This window comes from Nymphaea colorata, chromosome 11 (assembly GCF_008831285.2).
Source record: "Nymphaea colorata isolate Beijing-Zhang1983 chromosome 11, ASM883128v2, whole genome shotgun sequence".
Classification (NCBI taxonomy): domain Eukaryota; kingdom Viridiplantae; phylum Streptophyta; class Magnoliopsida; order Nymphaeales; family Nymphaeaceae; genus Nymphaea; species Nymphaea colorata.
The window spans coordinates 10,934,590-10,949,564 of NC_045148.1; the positions used below are offsets into that span (position 1 = coordinate 10,934,590).

A 14,975-nucleotide genomic window follows, 5' to 3' on the forward strand; every position below is an offset into this window, starting at 1 on the left:
TTGCAATTTCAGTAGAAAACTGGGATTTTATATATAATCACATACAGATACCCTCAGACTTTTGAAATTGCTATAAGAGGGTGACGAGTAGAAAAAGTTTGTCGGAGATTTAAATTGAAATCTCTTTGCTACTATGTGATGTTCTAGAATGTTATTGGATATTTCATGACATGATGTTCATTGTTTTCTTTCTTGTTTATTGTACTTTGCTTATCTTGCCATTAAATTAATTTAGCAATGACTTCAAGAGTGGGAGCCTCAGAGTTGGCTAAGACTGAAAAACTCAATGGAACCAACTTTCATGCATGGAAGCATAGGATAATGTTGGCCTTGACCAGGGGCGGAGGGAGGGGGGCCCGCCTAGGCCGTGGCCCGCCCCGAACTAGCTGGAAAAAAAATTTACATTAGAAAAATAAAATTTTTTTAATTGTTCAGTGTATTTTTTTTACTTAGATTCAGTTTGGCCCTACCCAAATTTGAGGTTAGATTATTTGGCCCATCCCTAAACGAAATCCTGGCTCACTCCTGGCCTTGACACTAGAAAGACTTATTTATGTAGTCAACAAGGCCTTTCCACTTTAGGAGACAAACACTGATGAAGAAAGGGGGGCATATGAGGTTTTTGAAAATGATGACTTAATGGCTAAAACCATCATGTTAACGTTCATGGAAGATGACTTGATTTGGGTGTTTGAAGACTGTCCAACGGCTAAAGATATGTTTGACACAATCTTATCAAAATACAACTCCACCACTACAATGCATGTACAATTGCTGTTAGAACAGTACAACTCCTATAACACGAAGGAGTCTGATAGGGTGGTTGACCATGTTAACAAGATGTTGGTCATGGCTAAAGACCTAGCCATAGTGGAAAGTGTAATATCAGATAACATGCAGATTTGTACTATCCTGAATAGTCTTCCTCCTTCTTGGGATATGGCAGTTATTGCCCTGAGCCTATAGTTTGACACTCTAACCTTAGAGAAACTTCTCATTTAGTTAGTCATTCAGCAAGAACGTTTGGCCAAAAGGAAAGATGCAGAATTTATGACAGTTCAAGATAAATCAGCCAGCAGTCATGTACCTGTAAAACCCAAAGAATTTAAAAAGGAAAACAATGGAAAGTTTAAGAACGATTTTACAAGTACTCAGATGTCTAAGAACTGTAGGAAAGTGCTACAGATGTGGAAAGGCTGGAGACAAAATTCTCAAACAAAAAGGACAATAAGAGTCAGGACATCAATAACAAAAGGAGACATCAAGAGGGTTCCGACAAAGAAGTCATTTGCATTGTGTTAGAGTGCTTGTTCGCAGATGGAGATCTGACTGGTTGGTGGGTCGATTCGGGGGCTACACGTCACATTGCAAAAACAAAAGAAGACATGATTTGTAGGAAAGACCTGAGCTCGGGAATGCAAAAAGTCTATATGGGTAACAATTCATACTGTGATGTTATGGGAGTTGGGTCATATCGATTGAATGTTGGGGATACAAGTGTTATTCTTATTGAAGACTTGTATGTCCTCTCCATGCAGAGGAATTTAGTGTCAGTATCGGCTCTGACTGAAAAAGGTTTTGAAGTCTGTTTTGTTTCAGGAAAAGTTACAGTGGGAAAACATGGGAGACCATGTTTGGTGAGAAATATGTTGAGGAACATGGTATGTTCAAACTCAGTGAAATGGATAAAGCTTCCAGTTCTGCTTATATTGATTGTGCAATGAATGTGAGTACAAATCTATGTCATGAAAGATTAGGCCATGTAAGCATCAATAAGATGAAGATTCTAGCACAACAAGGTATTATACCCAACATAAATGTAAATGACTTTACGAAATGCGAGGCGTGTTTATATGGAAAGATGACAAGAAAACCCTTTCCGTCTGAAGTAATTCGTGCTACCGATCTATTAGAAATAATCCATACCGAAATTTGTGGACTTTTTAGAGTCCAAACACATAGTGACAAATTATACTTCATAACTTTTATTGATGACTACTCAAGATTTGGTTATATTTATCTTATTAAATATAAGTCTGAAGCACTTGAAAAATTCAAGGGAAATAAATCTGAAGTCGAAAGACAGTTTAAAAAAAATGTCAAGGTTATAAGGTCTAATTGAGGAGGTGAATATACATCAAATGAATTTCTCAAACACTGCAAAGACCTTGGAATTAATAGGCAAATAATAATGCCTAGGATGCTGCAGCAAAATGGTGTCGTTGAGAGGTGTAACAGAACCCTCTTAAATATGGTGAGATCCATGTTGGCAAGTGCACAATTACCTAAAGTTTTTTGGGGAGAGGCTGTATTAACAACCATATATATTATAAATCGAGTGCCCTGGAAAGCAGTCCCAACCACTCCTTATGAGAGAAGGACTGGTGTGAAACCAAACTTAAGACATCTCAAGAGATGGAGATCTGTAGCACATATGAAAACGTTAGATAAACTGGATAATAGATCAATAAGATGTGTGTTTATTGGATATCCAAAAGAATTCAAAGACTACAGATTATATAACTCTACTATGAGGCTCTTAGAAAGTAGAGATGTAGAGTTCTTAGAAGAACTCAATAACAAAGATAATAATCAAGTGGAAGATCATGATGACGATCTACTGGAAGATCTGATTTATTCAGAGGATCAGTTTGGTAATGAACCGACTGGGGATCCGTTTGGTAATAAATCAACTGAGCATGAATTATCTGAGGAACAGTCTGGTAATGAACCGCCTGAGGAACAATTAGGTAATGAACCAACTGATTCAGACACCTTATCAACTCAGACTTTGTTAGGTCATAAAAGACATAGAGCTCCTCCTTCATATTTGAATGATTATTATGTATATCTTGCAGAGGAGCTATGCTATTTAGCAGATATTGTTCAATGTCTGACAATCTGACATATGACGATGCGATAAACTCGCAATAATAATCAAATTAGGTAAACGCTATGGATGAAGAAATCGAATCCATAGAAAAGAATAAAGTTTGAGAACTAGTAGATCTTCCTAAGGATAGAAGACCCATTGGGTGTAAATGGGTGCTAAAGAAAAAATATAAAGCCAATAGAATAGTTGAGAAGTTTACAGCAAGAATGGTGGGAAAATGTTTTTCTTAAAAGGAAGAAATTAATTACCTAGAAACTTATTCTTCTGTAGCAAAGTTTGCATCAATCAGAATAATTTTGATCAGCGTAGCATTCTATGATTTGGATGTTTATTAGATAGATGTGAAAATTGTTTTCTTCAACGGTAAATTAAAGGAAACCATATATATGTCTCAACCGCAAGGATATGTCATCAAAGAAAATGAAGACAAAGTATACAAGTTACATAAATTATTGTACAGATTAAACCAGTATCCAATACAGTGGTTTTTTTCCTTTCACAAGACAATTACAAAGCTTGGATACATAGCAAATCAGCTAGACCAGTGTGTATATGTATGAAAAAGTAGAAGTCTCTTTTGTATCATACCTTTATATGTTGATGACATTCTGTTGACTGGAAATGATAATAGTATAATATCCAAAACAAAGATTTGGTTGAATAAGAACTTCGAAATGAAGGACATGGGTGAAACATCCTATATATTAGGAATAAAGATCACTTGAGATAGACTCGAGAATCCTGAGTTTGAGCCAAGAACGATATATTGATTATATCTTAAAGAAGTTTCACATGCAAGATTGCAAACAAATTGGAACTCCTATAGCTAAAGGTACAAATCTAAGTAAGAGCGATTGCCCTGGAGAAGATCAACAAAAATTAAATGTTCCTTATGTACAGACTGTTGGTAGTTTAATGTATCTAATGCTTTGTAGAAGACCCGACATAAGTTTTTCTGTTGGTCTTGTGAATTGTTACCAAAGTAAACCTGGTTGGCCTCACTGGCAAGGTGACAAGAATTTTTCAGTATATTAAAGGAACTAAAAGACTGAAATTGTCCTACCAAGTTGATGAATTAACTCTAGTTGGTTATTCCGATACAGATTTTACAAGTTGCAAAGACGACAGTAAGTCTACATTTGGATACGTTTTCCTTTTTGGAGGTAGTACGATAGTCTGGTCCTATAAGAAACATGGATGTGTTGCTTAACACACACAAGAAGCAGAATATGTAGCATGTAATGTTGCAACTACATTTGTTGTTTGGATAAATCGGTTCCTAAAAGACTTGAAATTAGATCTTGATCATAAACCAGTTCAATTATATTGTGATAATCAAGCAACAATATCTCTTATGAAAAATGGAGCTGTTAGCTCAAAGAGTAAACATATAATGGTGAAATACCATTATGTTCATGAAATGATTGAGAAAAATGAAATCTCAGTTGAATACATGCCTACTAATGACATGGTAGCAGATCCCCTAACTAAGGGAATACCCGAAAATTTGTTTACCAAGCATGTAACCCAAATGAGGCTAAGATATATATGAAATGTTGCGACGGAAAACCATTGAATGGAAAACCTCGCTACAAACCTTGAAGAAACTTGAGTTACAATGGACAAACAAATTATTGAAAACCACGTAACTAAAAATTCTGAAAACCCACAATAGTGGAAAGAAACTAGCGGTCTCATGACCAAGTGGGAGATGTTGGATAGTGGCCCTGAGCCCTATCCTTTTCTTTGTAACTGCAAAGGAGATTCTGCATTACGAAATTAAAGAGAAAATTGATTACAAAATCAATATTACCATTTCTCCTCTTACCATAAATTCTCCCTGCCATAACTGTTGCTGGGATTTGGGAAATCCTGAGAGGTGGACTATCAATCTCAGCATATGTACAACTAATATGTATTCTTGGATTAGCAAAGCTGCGCCCCTCAAAAGCAAACCCGTGAATTCTTTTCTCTTCAGCTTCTTCTTTTCCCGCTATTGTTTACAGGTACTGCTTCTTGCATTTGAGAAGCTGCTGGCAGTGGACCTACTGCACAGACAAGAGCCTAACAGGGACGCCGTTCCATTGTGATTACTCCATCAATGGTGCCAAGTATCAGAGAAAGCCATGATAAGTTGTTGTCATCAACCTCAATTTTCCGTTTTTCTTTTGTTTGAGATTCAGCAGTGTCCACTCCACACAGCATAAGTCGTACCTGAATGGAGTTGGTCGGTTTCTTCACTTGCAAAAGTGGGGATTGCATAACAGTTGAAGACTCAAGTTTATATAGCACATCTTCAGTGGCAGTTGCTTTTTGAAAAGTTTGAGTAAGACAATCTCACGCTGTTGTCCAAAACTTACTTAAGCCAGATTTGGCACTTGGCGACCGCATAACCTGCTTCGCGACGCAGTGTTGGCTGGTGACCGTACAACCGAGGAGTTGGTTTTATGATATATTTTTCAATTCAAGTATCGTACTTATCATTACATATATATATATATATATATAAACTTTAAACAAATTCATAGGATGTGTTCTAAATAAAAAATCACATATTTATGAAAATGACTACGAGATTTGAGTCTAGAATTCAATATCAATTACCTCCTAAAAATATTTTTACGAAAACCAACTCTCCGGTTGTACAGTCGCCAGCCAACACTGTGTCGCGAAGATTGTCTTACTCAAACTTTTGGAAAAGCAACTGCCACTGAAGATGTGCTATAAACTCAAGTCCTCAACTGTTATGCAATCCCCACTTTTGCAGGTGAAGAAACTGACCAACTCCATTCAGGTATGACTTATGCTGTGTGGAGTGGACACTGCTGAATCTGAAACAAAAGAAAACAGAAAAAGAGAGGTTGATGACAGCAACTTATCATGGCTTCTGTCTCTCTCTTTCTCTGATACTTGGCACCATAGCAACTAACACTTTTCTTTGGATAGTTTAGTTCTTCACATTGTTTTATGTGAAGACTTGAGTTTTGGGAAAAAGGTAGTTCCAGTACCATGTGTGGTGGATCTCACTTAACTAATATATTCTATACATGTACTGATGGTGTCCGTAGAGGTGGTGGTCCTGACTTTTGCATGCCGTGGAAGGATTTTACTTATATTACCACAACGCTGGATCCATCCCTCGGTCTTGATACAAAAGTAGGTCACTACGCTGTACTGTTGGTCACTGTATTATCTGCTCTTCAAGTATGTCAATAGTTTATATGTGGAGAAAGAGAAGCTGATTGGTCTGCAAGGGGTTTGCAGCCCTTTGGGAAGATAATATAACCATCTTGGTGCCATTGAATTTGGACGTTTAATTCACTGCAGAGCTTAGCTGCCTTGAGATCTAGCTTTTCTGGCAGAGAACCATACGTCATTTCTAATGTGGCATGAAGGTTTGCTCTGCAGCATGTAGTCCGGGCAATTGCTAATATGTCAAGGCTTTGTTCTTTGAACTGCAGAGAACAAGATCTTTGCAATATCTGAACAATACCTTTCCATGGACTTAACATTTGCTCTCATTGAGTTCAGTTTGCGGTCCTAACATTTTGGACCTCTCAAAATCCAATAATGAGGCAGAAAAAGAAGAAAAAGATCTCTAAACCTCCACGTTTGTGACAGCTCGCTCTCGGCCCTCATTATTCGACTTTGTCGTCCCTAAACCTCCACATTGGTCTTCTTCTTTTTTATTAGTTTACAAAAAATAGGAATTTAGTTTATTGAAAAGTTATCGAACAAAGGCAAAAAAAATGCAATAAGAGCAGTCCGAATTTGTGGTCCAAATCCTGTTTGGCTACAATTGGAAAGCCCTGATCTTCCTTATTTGGCTTTCCTATTTTGGTTTATAAAATTTTGGACGTCTGTTTTACCCACTAAAAAGCTCTTTTGGAGCTCAATATAATTATAATGTAACATACACACGCACACATAAATTTGAAATTATCTACCGGGCAGCTAAATATTTAAAATATCTCGCTAAAAGCATCATAGATCTTTGATAAAAACACCAAAAACAAAAGCATCAATTTTACCACATTTGTTGGTCATGCCCTTCAACTATCTACCGATCTAAAACAGAAACGAAATATAAAATTGACATCATTAACTAACCATGCAACAGGCTAAATTTCTCAAAGAACAAACATGAGATCCAGATAGGATCTTATGGCAATATAATATATGTGATGCATCAAGAGGTAGTATACATACATACTCTTTCAGATGAAAGAAAGGTCATATAGCATTTCTTTCGTATGAAACTGGCTATTTCATATGAAATGGGACATCTTCATATATACAGGTAATGTTCATGTCATGCATGACCAAACAAATCCAGATACATAGATATATACCAATTATAAAGATTGCTGACATAGTTAATAAATCTAATAAATTAATATTACTGCCAACTTAGATAGCAATACAATCTTGAAAAGTTACCGAAGGTTCGCCAATATTTTTATTTTCTCTAAAAATTAGATTTACTTGCTCCATCTACAATAGCAATCTGTCACCCCATTAAAGACAAATCAATATACGCGCCTAGATTGATATTAAATCCAACAAATGACTATTATTGCCAAAATAGATAGCAAAACTTAGCCAGATTGCGCCGATTGTTAGACATTTACATAAAAGGAGAGTTCCTATATATATATATATTGAGAACAATTTTATAAACTATGTTAGTGGTGGGGAGAAAGAACATTGACCAGCTAGGGCAATGAAGAGGTTGCCGGCTCGTTTCTATTCTCCTCCAAACATGTTATATATATACTCCTATATAAAAGGAATACACATTGTATACATAAAGTACAGTAAACCACTGATCTAAAATGCCTTTAATCTATACCTATAATGTGCTGAAAATCAGCATAAAACAGAAAATAAAAAGAGGAAAACAGAGGCTTGAGCAAAGGAGGAAGAAGAAAAGAAACAGCCAAGTTTGTATAGACATCCGGCCAGCACACTTGCAAAAGGCATTAATGCACGGAAACAACTCAATCCTAGAAATATAAAAATGTGAAGGAAAAGAAAAAAAAAAAACACTTTGCTGGAAAATCAAATAAAAATAGAAACATAAAAAGACATGACTATGACTCTCGACCGAATTCTAGAAGAAGGGGAACAGAAAGAGGACCAACCCGTTGGCTCGTCCGACAAAAGTAGGGAAGATATGACACTCCCTTACTCGGAGCTAGAACAACGGCCAGAGCACCCCCTAATTAGTTAAGGATGTTAGCGGATTAAATTTGAATAAGATATATTTTTAATTATATCTGTTTTTTCCGTTATTTATATACTTAGATTCAAATACAAATGAAGAAAAGTCATTATACGAATGCGAATTTAAAATCCAAATCCGATTTTTACATTCATATATGATTCCAAATTTTGGACCACATGCTGCCGATTTTTAAAATGTAAGGGCATTGAATATATGATATGTATTTAAAACTAAATCTTATAGGATGTTTATGTTTATCTGAATCCAAATCTGAGTCCGATCGAATATCATTTCTCAAATCCAAATTTGATCTGATTTCTTACTCGCATATTATTATTTTTCCATATCCTACTAATTCAGTCAGAAAGTCAATTGAATATATTAACATCCCTACCCTTGGCCCGTGATTCCACCTTGAACCTTTTCGTAAAACTTACAAAAAAACAGCATTTCAAGTGAGAAAAAATAGACGAACTGATGAAAACAAAATGATTTTGGGTGAGCATCCCTTTTCACCGGTCTGAGGACCCTTTGGCACTTTGGCCTGAAGAAGAAGGGAGAAGATGAAGGCTTAGGATACAAAAAAGAAAATTTCCAAAACACTCCAAGATTTCAGCAATAATTTTCCAACCGACTTAATCTATTCTAAAATGTGCTAGCACAAGGCGCTTCCCATTTTTTGGTCGCATTATTTTGAAGTTTTATCTCATATATGGATCATGAATTTTTGGATGTAGATTTGAGGTTTAGCTCCCTGGTGTAGTCTAATTGAACCTTTGCTTTGCACCAAATTTGAACATAAGATTAGTTGGTAGAGCAGCAGAGCAGTTATCAGTTGTTGGAAAAGAAGATGCCTTCTGGGCATGTTTAGAGTAGTTATCGGTTACGAAAGAAGACACCTTCTGAAGGGCTCATAGCACAAGCTTCCTTTGTTTAGATATGATCCAAAGATATTTATAGGCCTTCTCGGATGCTATAAAATTCCTTTCTTCCGGAGATGGTGGATATTACACCATGGTGAATAGTCTGCAAGGTGAAGAAAAAAAAATCAGAGATGGTGAAAAGAAGGCGACTCATTTATGTGCATGAAGCTGTGATGGAGACGTTACCAGGCTGTGGGAAAAATAAGTTCTGTTCTGCAATAGTGCACTCCGTAGTCCTTAGAGTTTTGTCGTGTTGTTGGTGGCCCTTGAGTAGGGCTAAAATTAAGTGCCAGACAATGAGCTCATGCAAAATAATGTCCATAAAAGAACAGATTTTTGAATGAAATTCACTTACCATCTTAGTATTGATAGTTTCCTTCATAGTATGATGCATCTGATGAGAACACGCCAGGTGCGGATAGTCGAGAGGAATCTCAAATGGTCTTCCTTTTGCTGCTGGAAAAAGAAAAAAAAAAGGAATATCTGCTTATGCTGAGAAACTCTGGCCTCGTAGACTCTGGTAAATTGGGAGTTAGCCCGTTGGTTTATTTCCCACCATTGCAGTTTTCTTTTTTCCTTTGGCTCTTGGGCATGATAAAAATCTGAAGTGGAAGCCCTTTCAATTTCCGAGACTTTCACCTGCACAAAACACCAGAGAACTTTGCCGTAAGAGGTCCCAAAATTAACTCTTACATCGACAGGAACAACGGTGTTGAGATCGCGGGCTTTTGAGATCAACGGCTGTTCCGCGCTTAACAACATGCAGGACTACCTGATATTTCCTCTTTCATAATCTTAACGTCCTTCTGACCCAAGTGACACAGCCCTACAACCCATTCCCCAGCTAATTGAAGAAGCCAACACATTGGCACCACCAACCAAAATGTATAATTTTGCGAAAGAATTGCAGGACTTACGATACGATATTCAGCACTAGATGCACTTCAAGTTTATTTTTGCAAGAAGTTGAGCTAGTATAAGCTCAGATTAACTAAGATCACTTGAGCTTGCCATTGAGCTTGTCTAATTCCATGAACGAACCAATTTCAAGCTGCTGCTAAGCTCATCCATGTAATATGCGAAGCTTGAAGATTTCTTTTGAAGAGGTTGACCGTTGAACGCGCATGGACTTTACCAACTAGGAATATTGTTCACACAGATATGCACATGCAAGAAAACTGCTAGCAGTCAAGACATAATCAAGGTTTTCTGTTACTTTTGTATACTTTTACGGGATAAGTCAAAGGCCTAAATCCTTAGCTATTCTGAGTTTTAGCTCATAAGTGTTCTCAGCTAGATGGCAGCCTCATTCCAGCAACATGTACAACCTTGACAATCATAGTTGAAGGGAAAGGAGATTCATTATATAGTAGTCTCTGCATTCTTCATTTTTATCAATGAACGTGAAAATCTAGAACACCTAAAATTCTTCCGAGCTACGGATTGACATTGCACTACAACCGCTAAATCCCTCAACATGTCAAAGAAGATTGTAAAAAAAAAAAAAAAGAAGACAAATGTCCATGGAAGGGAAACAAATCATGACCAGCATGCTAAGACAACTGAAGGACATTGACTTTAGAATGTTGATCCTTGGCAGCTGCCTACGGCCTTCAAATGATTAGCAGAAACAAAAATTGTTTGCTGCCTGTTTTTCGCTCTGCATCACACAAGCATTTTGGTAATCTCCAACTTTTAGTTCAACGAAGTTTGATTTTCTTTTGCATGGAATCAGAATCGATGATTTATTGATGAACATACCTTAATTGCCTGTACCAAAAACATTCAATTTGATTAAAGTTTTATTGCTTTGACAAAATTCGTGGAATGCAAACTATGGCGGCATCAGTAAAAATCTTATGAAGCAATACTGAGTGTCTTGTACTTAACTGCAAGGAGATGGATTTCTTCCATTCTACATTCTCCTGTAACCCTATCAATACAAATGTTCTTGAAGCTGAAACCAAAGAGATGTACAGAAGGGAACACATGCAATTCAAGAAAAATAATCTTCCTTTGTCCAGATCAAGGAAAAGTCCTAGAATGTGCAATACGACTACAAATGAAGCCCCCCAACATCCAAAATGGATCTACGTTATTAATCAATTTATGCAAGATAAAAAAGAGGAACTGTTTTCCAGCGGGCGAGCAGTAACAATTTCATGTATTGACTCGTACTGAATTCATGCCAATCAGGTCACGGGGAAGTGCTTCACAAACAAATTCAATTTCGATTTCCACAGCGTCCTGCACAATTTGTTAAAATCTTTGTTCATTCAGAGGACTGTGCAATAACCTGAAAAAGCAAAGGATAAAAGTGAGGAACTGATGGACATGAAGTTTCATAAGGTAAGAAAGAAACGAGTATTGACTTAGCTACATGTAAAGAACACATGCAAAGTCACAGTGAACCCCTTCATTTTGTGCCAAAATATGGCACAGAAGCTGAGATGATAAAACTAAAAAAAAGAAGGCTACAACAGAAGATGAAGATGTTCAAAGCCAACAAGACCTATCCAACTTCCTGAGAAGAACATTCCCTCTACAGTCTAAACATGAAAAAGCAATAAGGCAAATGATGTAGAACTGTGTGTTGGTATGTAGTATGAAAAATGAGATTAATACAAAAGTGAAAAGTAACATATCAAGTGCACAGAGTACAGAACCACATATTTCTGAACGGTGCTTATCCGTGTGTTGGCTTCCCTAATCAAATAATTTCACTGTAAGAGAAAGAAAAACTCCTAACAAACTCGTGGCAAGATTTAGATTTCTGATTGAATGTGAGCAGTATGAAGAAATTAAGACTTTAGGTATATATATACACACACACACACTCGTACTCAACTCAATTCAAACACTAACTTGTGTTTCCTCATGCAGAAAAGGAAACCGATGCCAGAGAGGATGACCCTTGCAAGGACGCATGCAACAAAGTGACAGTTGAATAAAGTGGTATGCTGGATCTTTTTTTTTTTTTTCTTTTTGTCAAAAAGAAGGGTCCAACCCAGTTGGAATATGTGACAGCGCACGTTGTTCTACTCAAAGTGATCTAAACTATGCCATATAGTGGCTCTTGGACATGTTAAATATTCTGATGTGGTTCAGTTATAAGATCAAATCAAATTCTAAAAGCCGCGAACACATTTTTTAAATGTTTTTCCGGTAAAAATTTTTAACCAAAGAAACGAATTAATTTTAATATAAAAATCTGCTGTACTTGAATATTTGTTAACTAATTAAAGCTTGTTGCCTAGAAAATATTTCAGATCGCATGCATTAAATATAGAAGGTAACATAAAATCCTAATTCCGCCCCTGGTGGGGATCATTTAATTTGAATAAGAAACCTAGTTGTCATTTGATTTAAATCCTAAACATGGCTTTCAATTCCAGATTTTCCAATGTTGGTGCGTAGTTTCCAGCCTAATTAAACAGCAAAAGCAAGGGGGAGAAAAAAAAACACGTAAGACTTTTTTATTTTGGCGAATTAATTTTTTATTTAACCCATATTGGTGCATATTGCAATTTCATTGCCACGTGGTCCGTAGACTATAGATGTTCGAGCATTGGGTTGATAAAATGGGGAAGAGTAAACCTTTTTATGAGCCAGCCAACTGGAGAAGTGGCTTTTTGGTCCATGTCGAACCTACCCTGTACGCACGACATGGTCTCCGGCCCATTAAACCTGTATGTAAAGTGCTCGAAGAATAAGTAACATGACCAAAGAGTGTAACTTAATTCGTAATTCTGGCCGGCCGATGAAAGCCTCGTCGTTAGTCCAGAGAAGCACGCCAGCACGGCATCAATGGGATCATGATCGGGGCATTTCCGGCGCGACATCGATTCCACGGTTCCAAGATCCTCTCACGCCTTCAGGGCTTCCAGCAAGATAACCAGGGATGGCACTCGCCTCTTCCTGTTTCAGTATCTGATAAACATATGGTTGGACGGTCGTTCACTACAGCAAGTCCATGAAAGTTTTGTGTGTTTTGCAAAACTGAGCAGAACAATCTCTCTGAATTCGTCGAGCCTTTGTGCGATGAAATCTACATTTTTTTTTTTGTGGCAGCAAAATTCTGCCTGATATTCCTCATAACTGACGCGTGCCTTGCTAATTGGCGTACCTATTCGTCCATGCCATTTTCTCCTGGAGCCATCACCATTAATGGCGAAACAGTAATGCCCATAAAGCTTCGCTCAGATACCAATTAATCCGAGACAGAGTAACTTTAACGAATCTTAACTCGTCTGCATTCACAAGTAGATTAAAAAAGAAAAAAAAAAAACTACTTTTAAAACTAACCAAAACTCAAGCAAATGACTAGACGAAAAGAATAACAGAAGAAAACTAACAAGAAAGCTTGTATTTCTTTTCAACTTTTTCAACTATTTCAGAATGAGCCCACGCCCCCTTTTATATGAAGAAAGGGATGGATTGTGGATGTGGATCCATTTACAAGCATTTAAACTTGTTTAGATCCAATAACAAGATTTGAAACTGATTTCGCTCTGCATCACGCCAAGATGAAGCCATGACTGCAGGAAAAACACCTTCTGAAGGGCTCATAGCACAAGCTTCCTTGTTTAGATATGAGGGATATTCTTTCTATGAGATGTGCGCGAAAGATAATTTATAGGCCTTCTCGGATAATATATAATTCCTTTCTTCAGGAGGTGGTGAATATTACACCATGGTGAGTAGTCTGCAAGCTGAAGAAAAAAGTTCAGAGATGGTGAAAAGAAGGCTACTAATTTATGTGCATGAAGCTGTGAAGGAGCTGTTAGCCTGTTCTGCAATAGTGCACTCCGTAGTCCTTAAGAGTTTTGTCGTGTTGTTGGTGGCCCTTGAGTTGGGCGAAAATTAAGTGCCTGACAATGAGCTCATGCAAAAAAATGTCCATAACAAAACAGATTTTTCAATAAAATTCACTTACCATCTTAATGGAGGAAGTATTGATAGTTTCCTTAGTGGTCACTATTGCAATTTGAAGGCATTAAACCAAATGTTTTATGCCATGTTTATTGTGGAGTAACGAGGGGAACAATATGCTTTTAGTGCTAAAAAATATAGATATAAAGAGTAAGATAAAAATTTATCCAGTTACAAATCTCCTTCCAAAAGTTTAACATATTTGATTAAAAGATTTTACTTTTTCTCAAGGAAGTTTAAAACATTGAACATGCAGGATACCTGATATTTCCTCTTTAATAGTCTTAACCTGTTTGTGCTTCCGACCCAAGTGACACACGGCCCTACAGCCCATTTCCCAGCTAATTGAAGAAGCCAACACATTGGCACCACTAACCAAAATGTATACTTTTGCAAAAGAATTGCATATTCAGCACTAGATGCACTTCAGGTTTATTTTTGCAAGAAGTTGAGCTAGTATAAGCTCAGAATAACTCAGCTCACTTGAGCTTGTCTAATTCCACGAACGAACCAAATTCAAACTGCTGCTAAGCTCATCCATGTAATATGCGAAGCTTGAAGATTTCTTTTGAATAGGTTGACCATTGAACGCTCATGGAGTTTACCAACTAGGCATATTGCCCACACAGATATGCACATGCAAGAAAACTGCTAGCAGTCAAGGCATAATCAAGGTTTCCTGTTACTTTTGTATACTTTTACGGGATAAGTCAAAGGCATAAATCCTTAACTATTCTGAGTTTTAGCTCGTCAGTGTTCTCAGCAAGATGGCAGCCTCATTCCAGCAACATGAACAACATTGACAATCATAGTTGAAGGGAAAGGAGATGCAATCTTCATTTTTATTAATGAACGTGAAAATCTAGAACACCTAAAAATTCTTCCGAGATACGGATTGACATTGCACTACAACCGCTAAATCCCTCAACGTGTCAAAGAAGATTGTAAAAATAAGACAAATGTCCACGGAAGGGAAACAAACCATGACCAGCATACTAAG

General features: G+C 37.0%; 1 protein-coding gene across 1 annotated transcript in view; it reads left to right on the forward strand.

Moving 5' to 3' along the window:
• Positions 1-9,278, forward strand: part of LOC116264231 (pentatricopeptide repeat-containing protein At1g05670, mitochondrial) — a 51,888-nt gene extending 42,610 nt beyond the window's left edge. Inside the window, exon 3 of the mRNA XM_050080524.1 lies at positions 9,154-9,278. The gene's annotated coding sequence lies outside the window, so the exon portion shown is untranslated. The remainder of the gene's footprint in view (positions 1-9,153) is intronic.
• Positions 9,279-14,975: the final 5,697 nt, after the last annotated feature.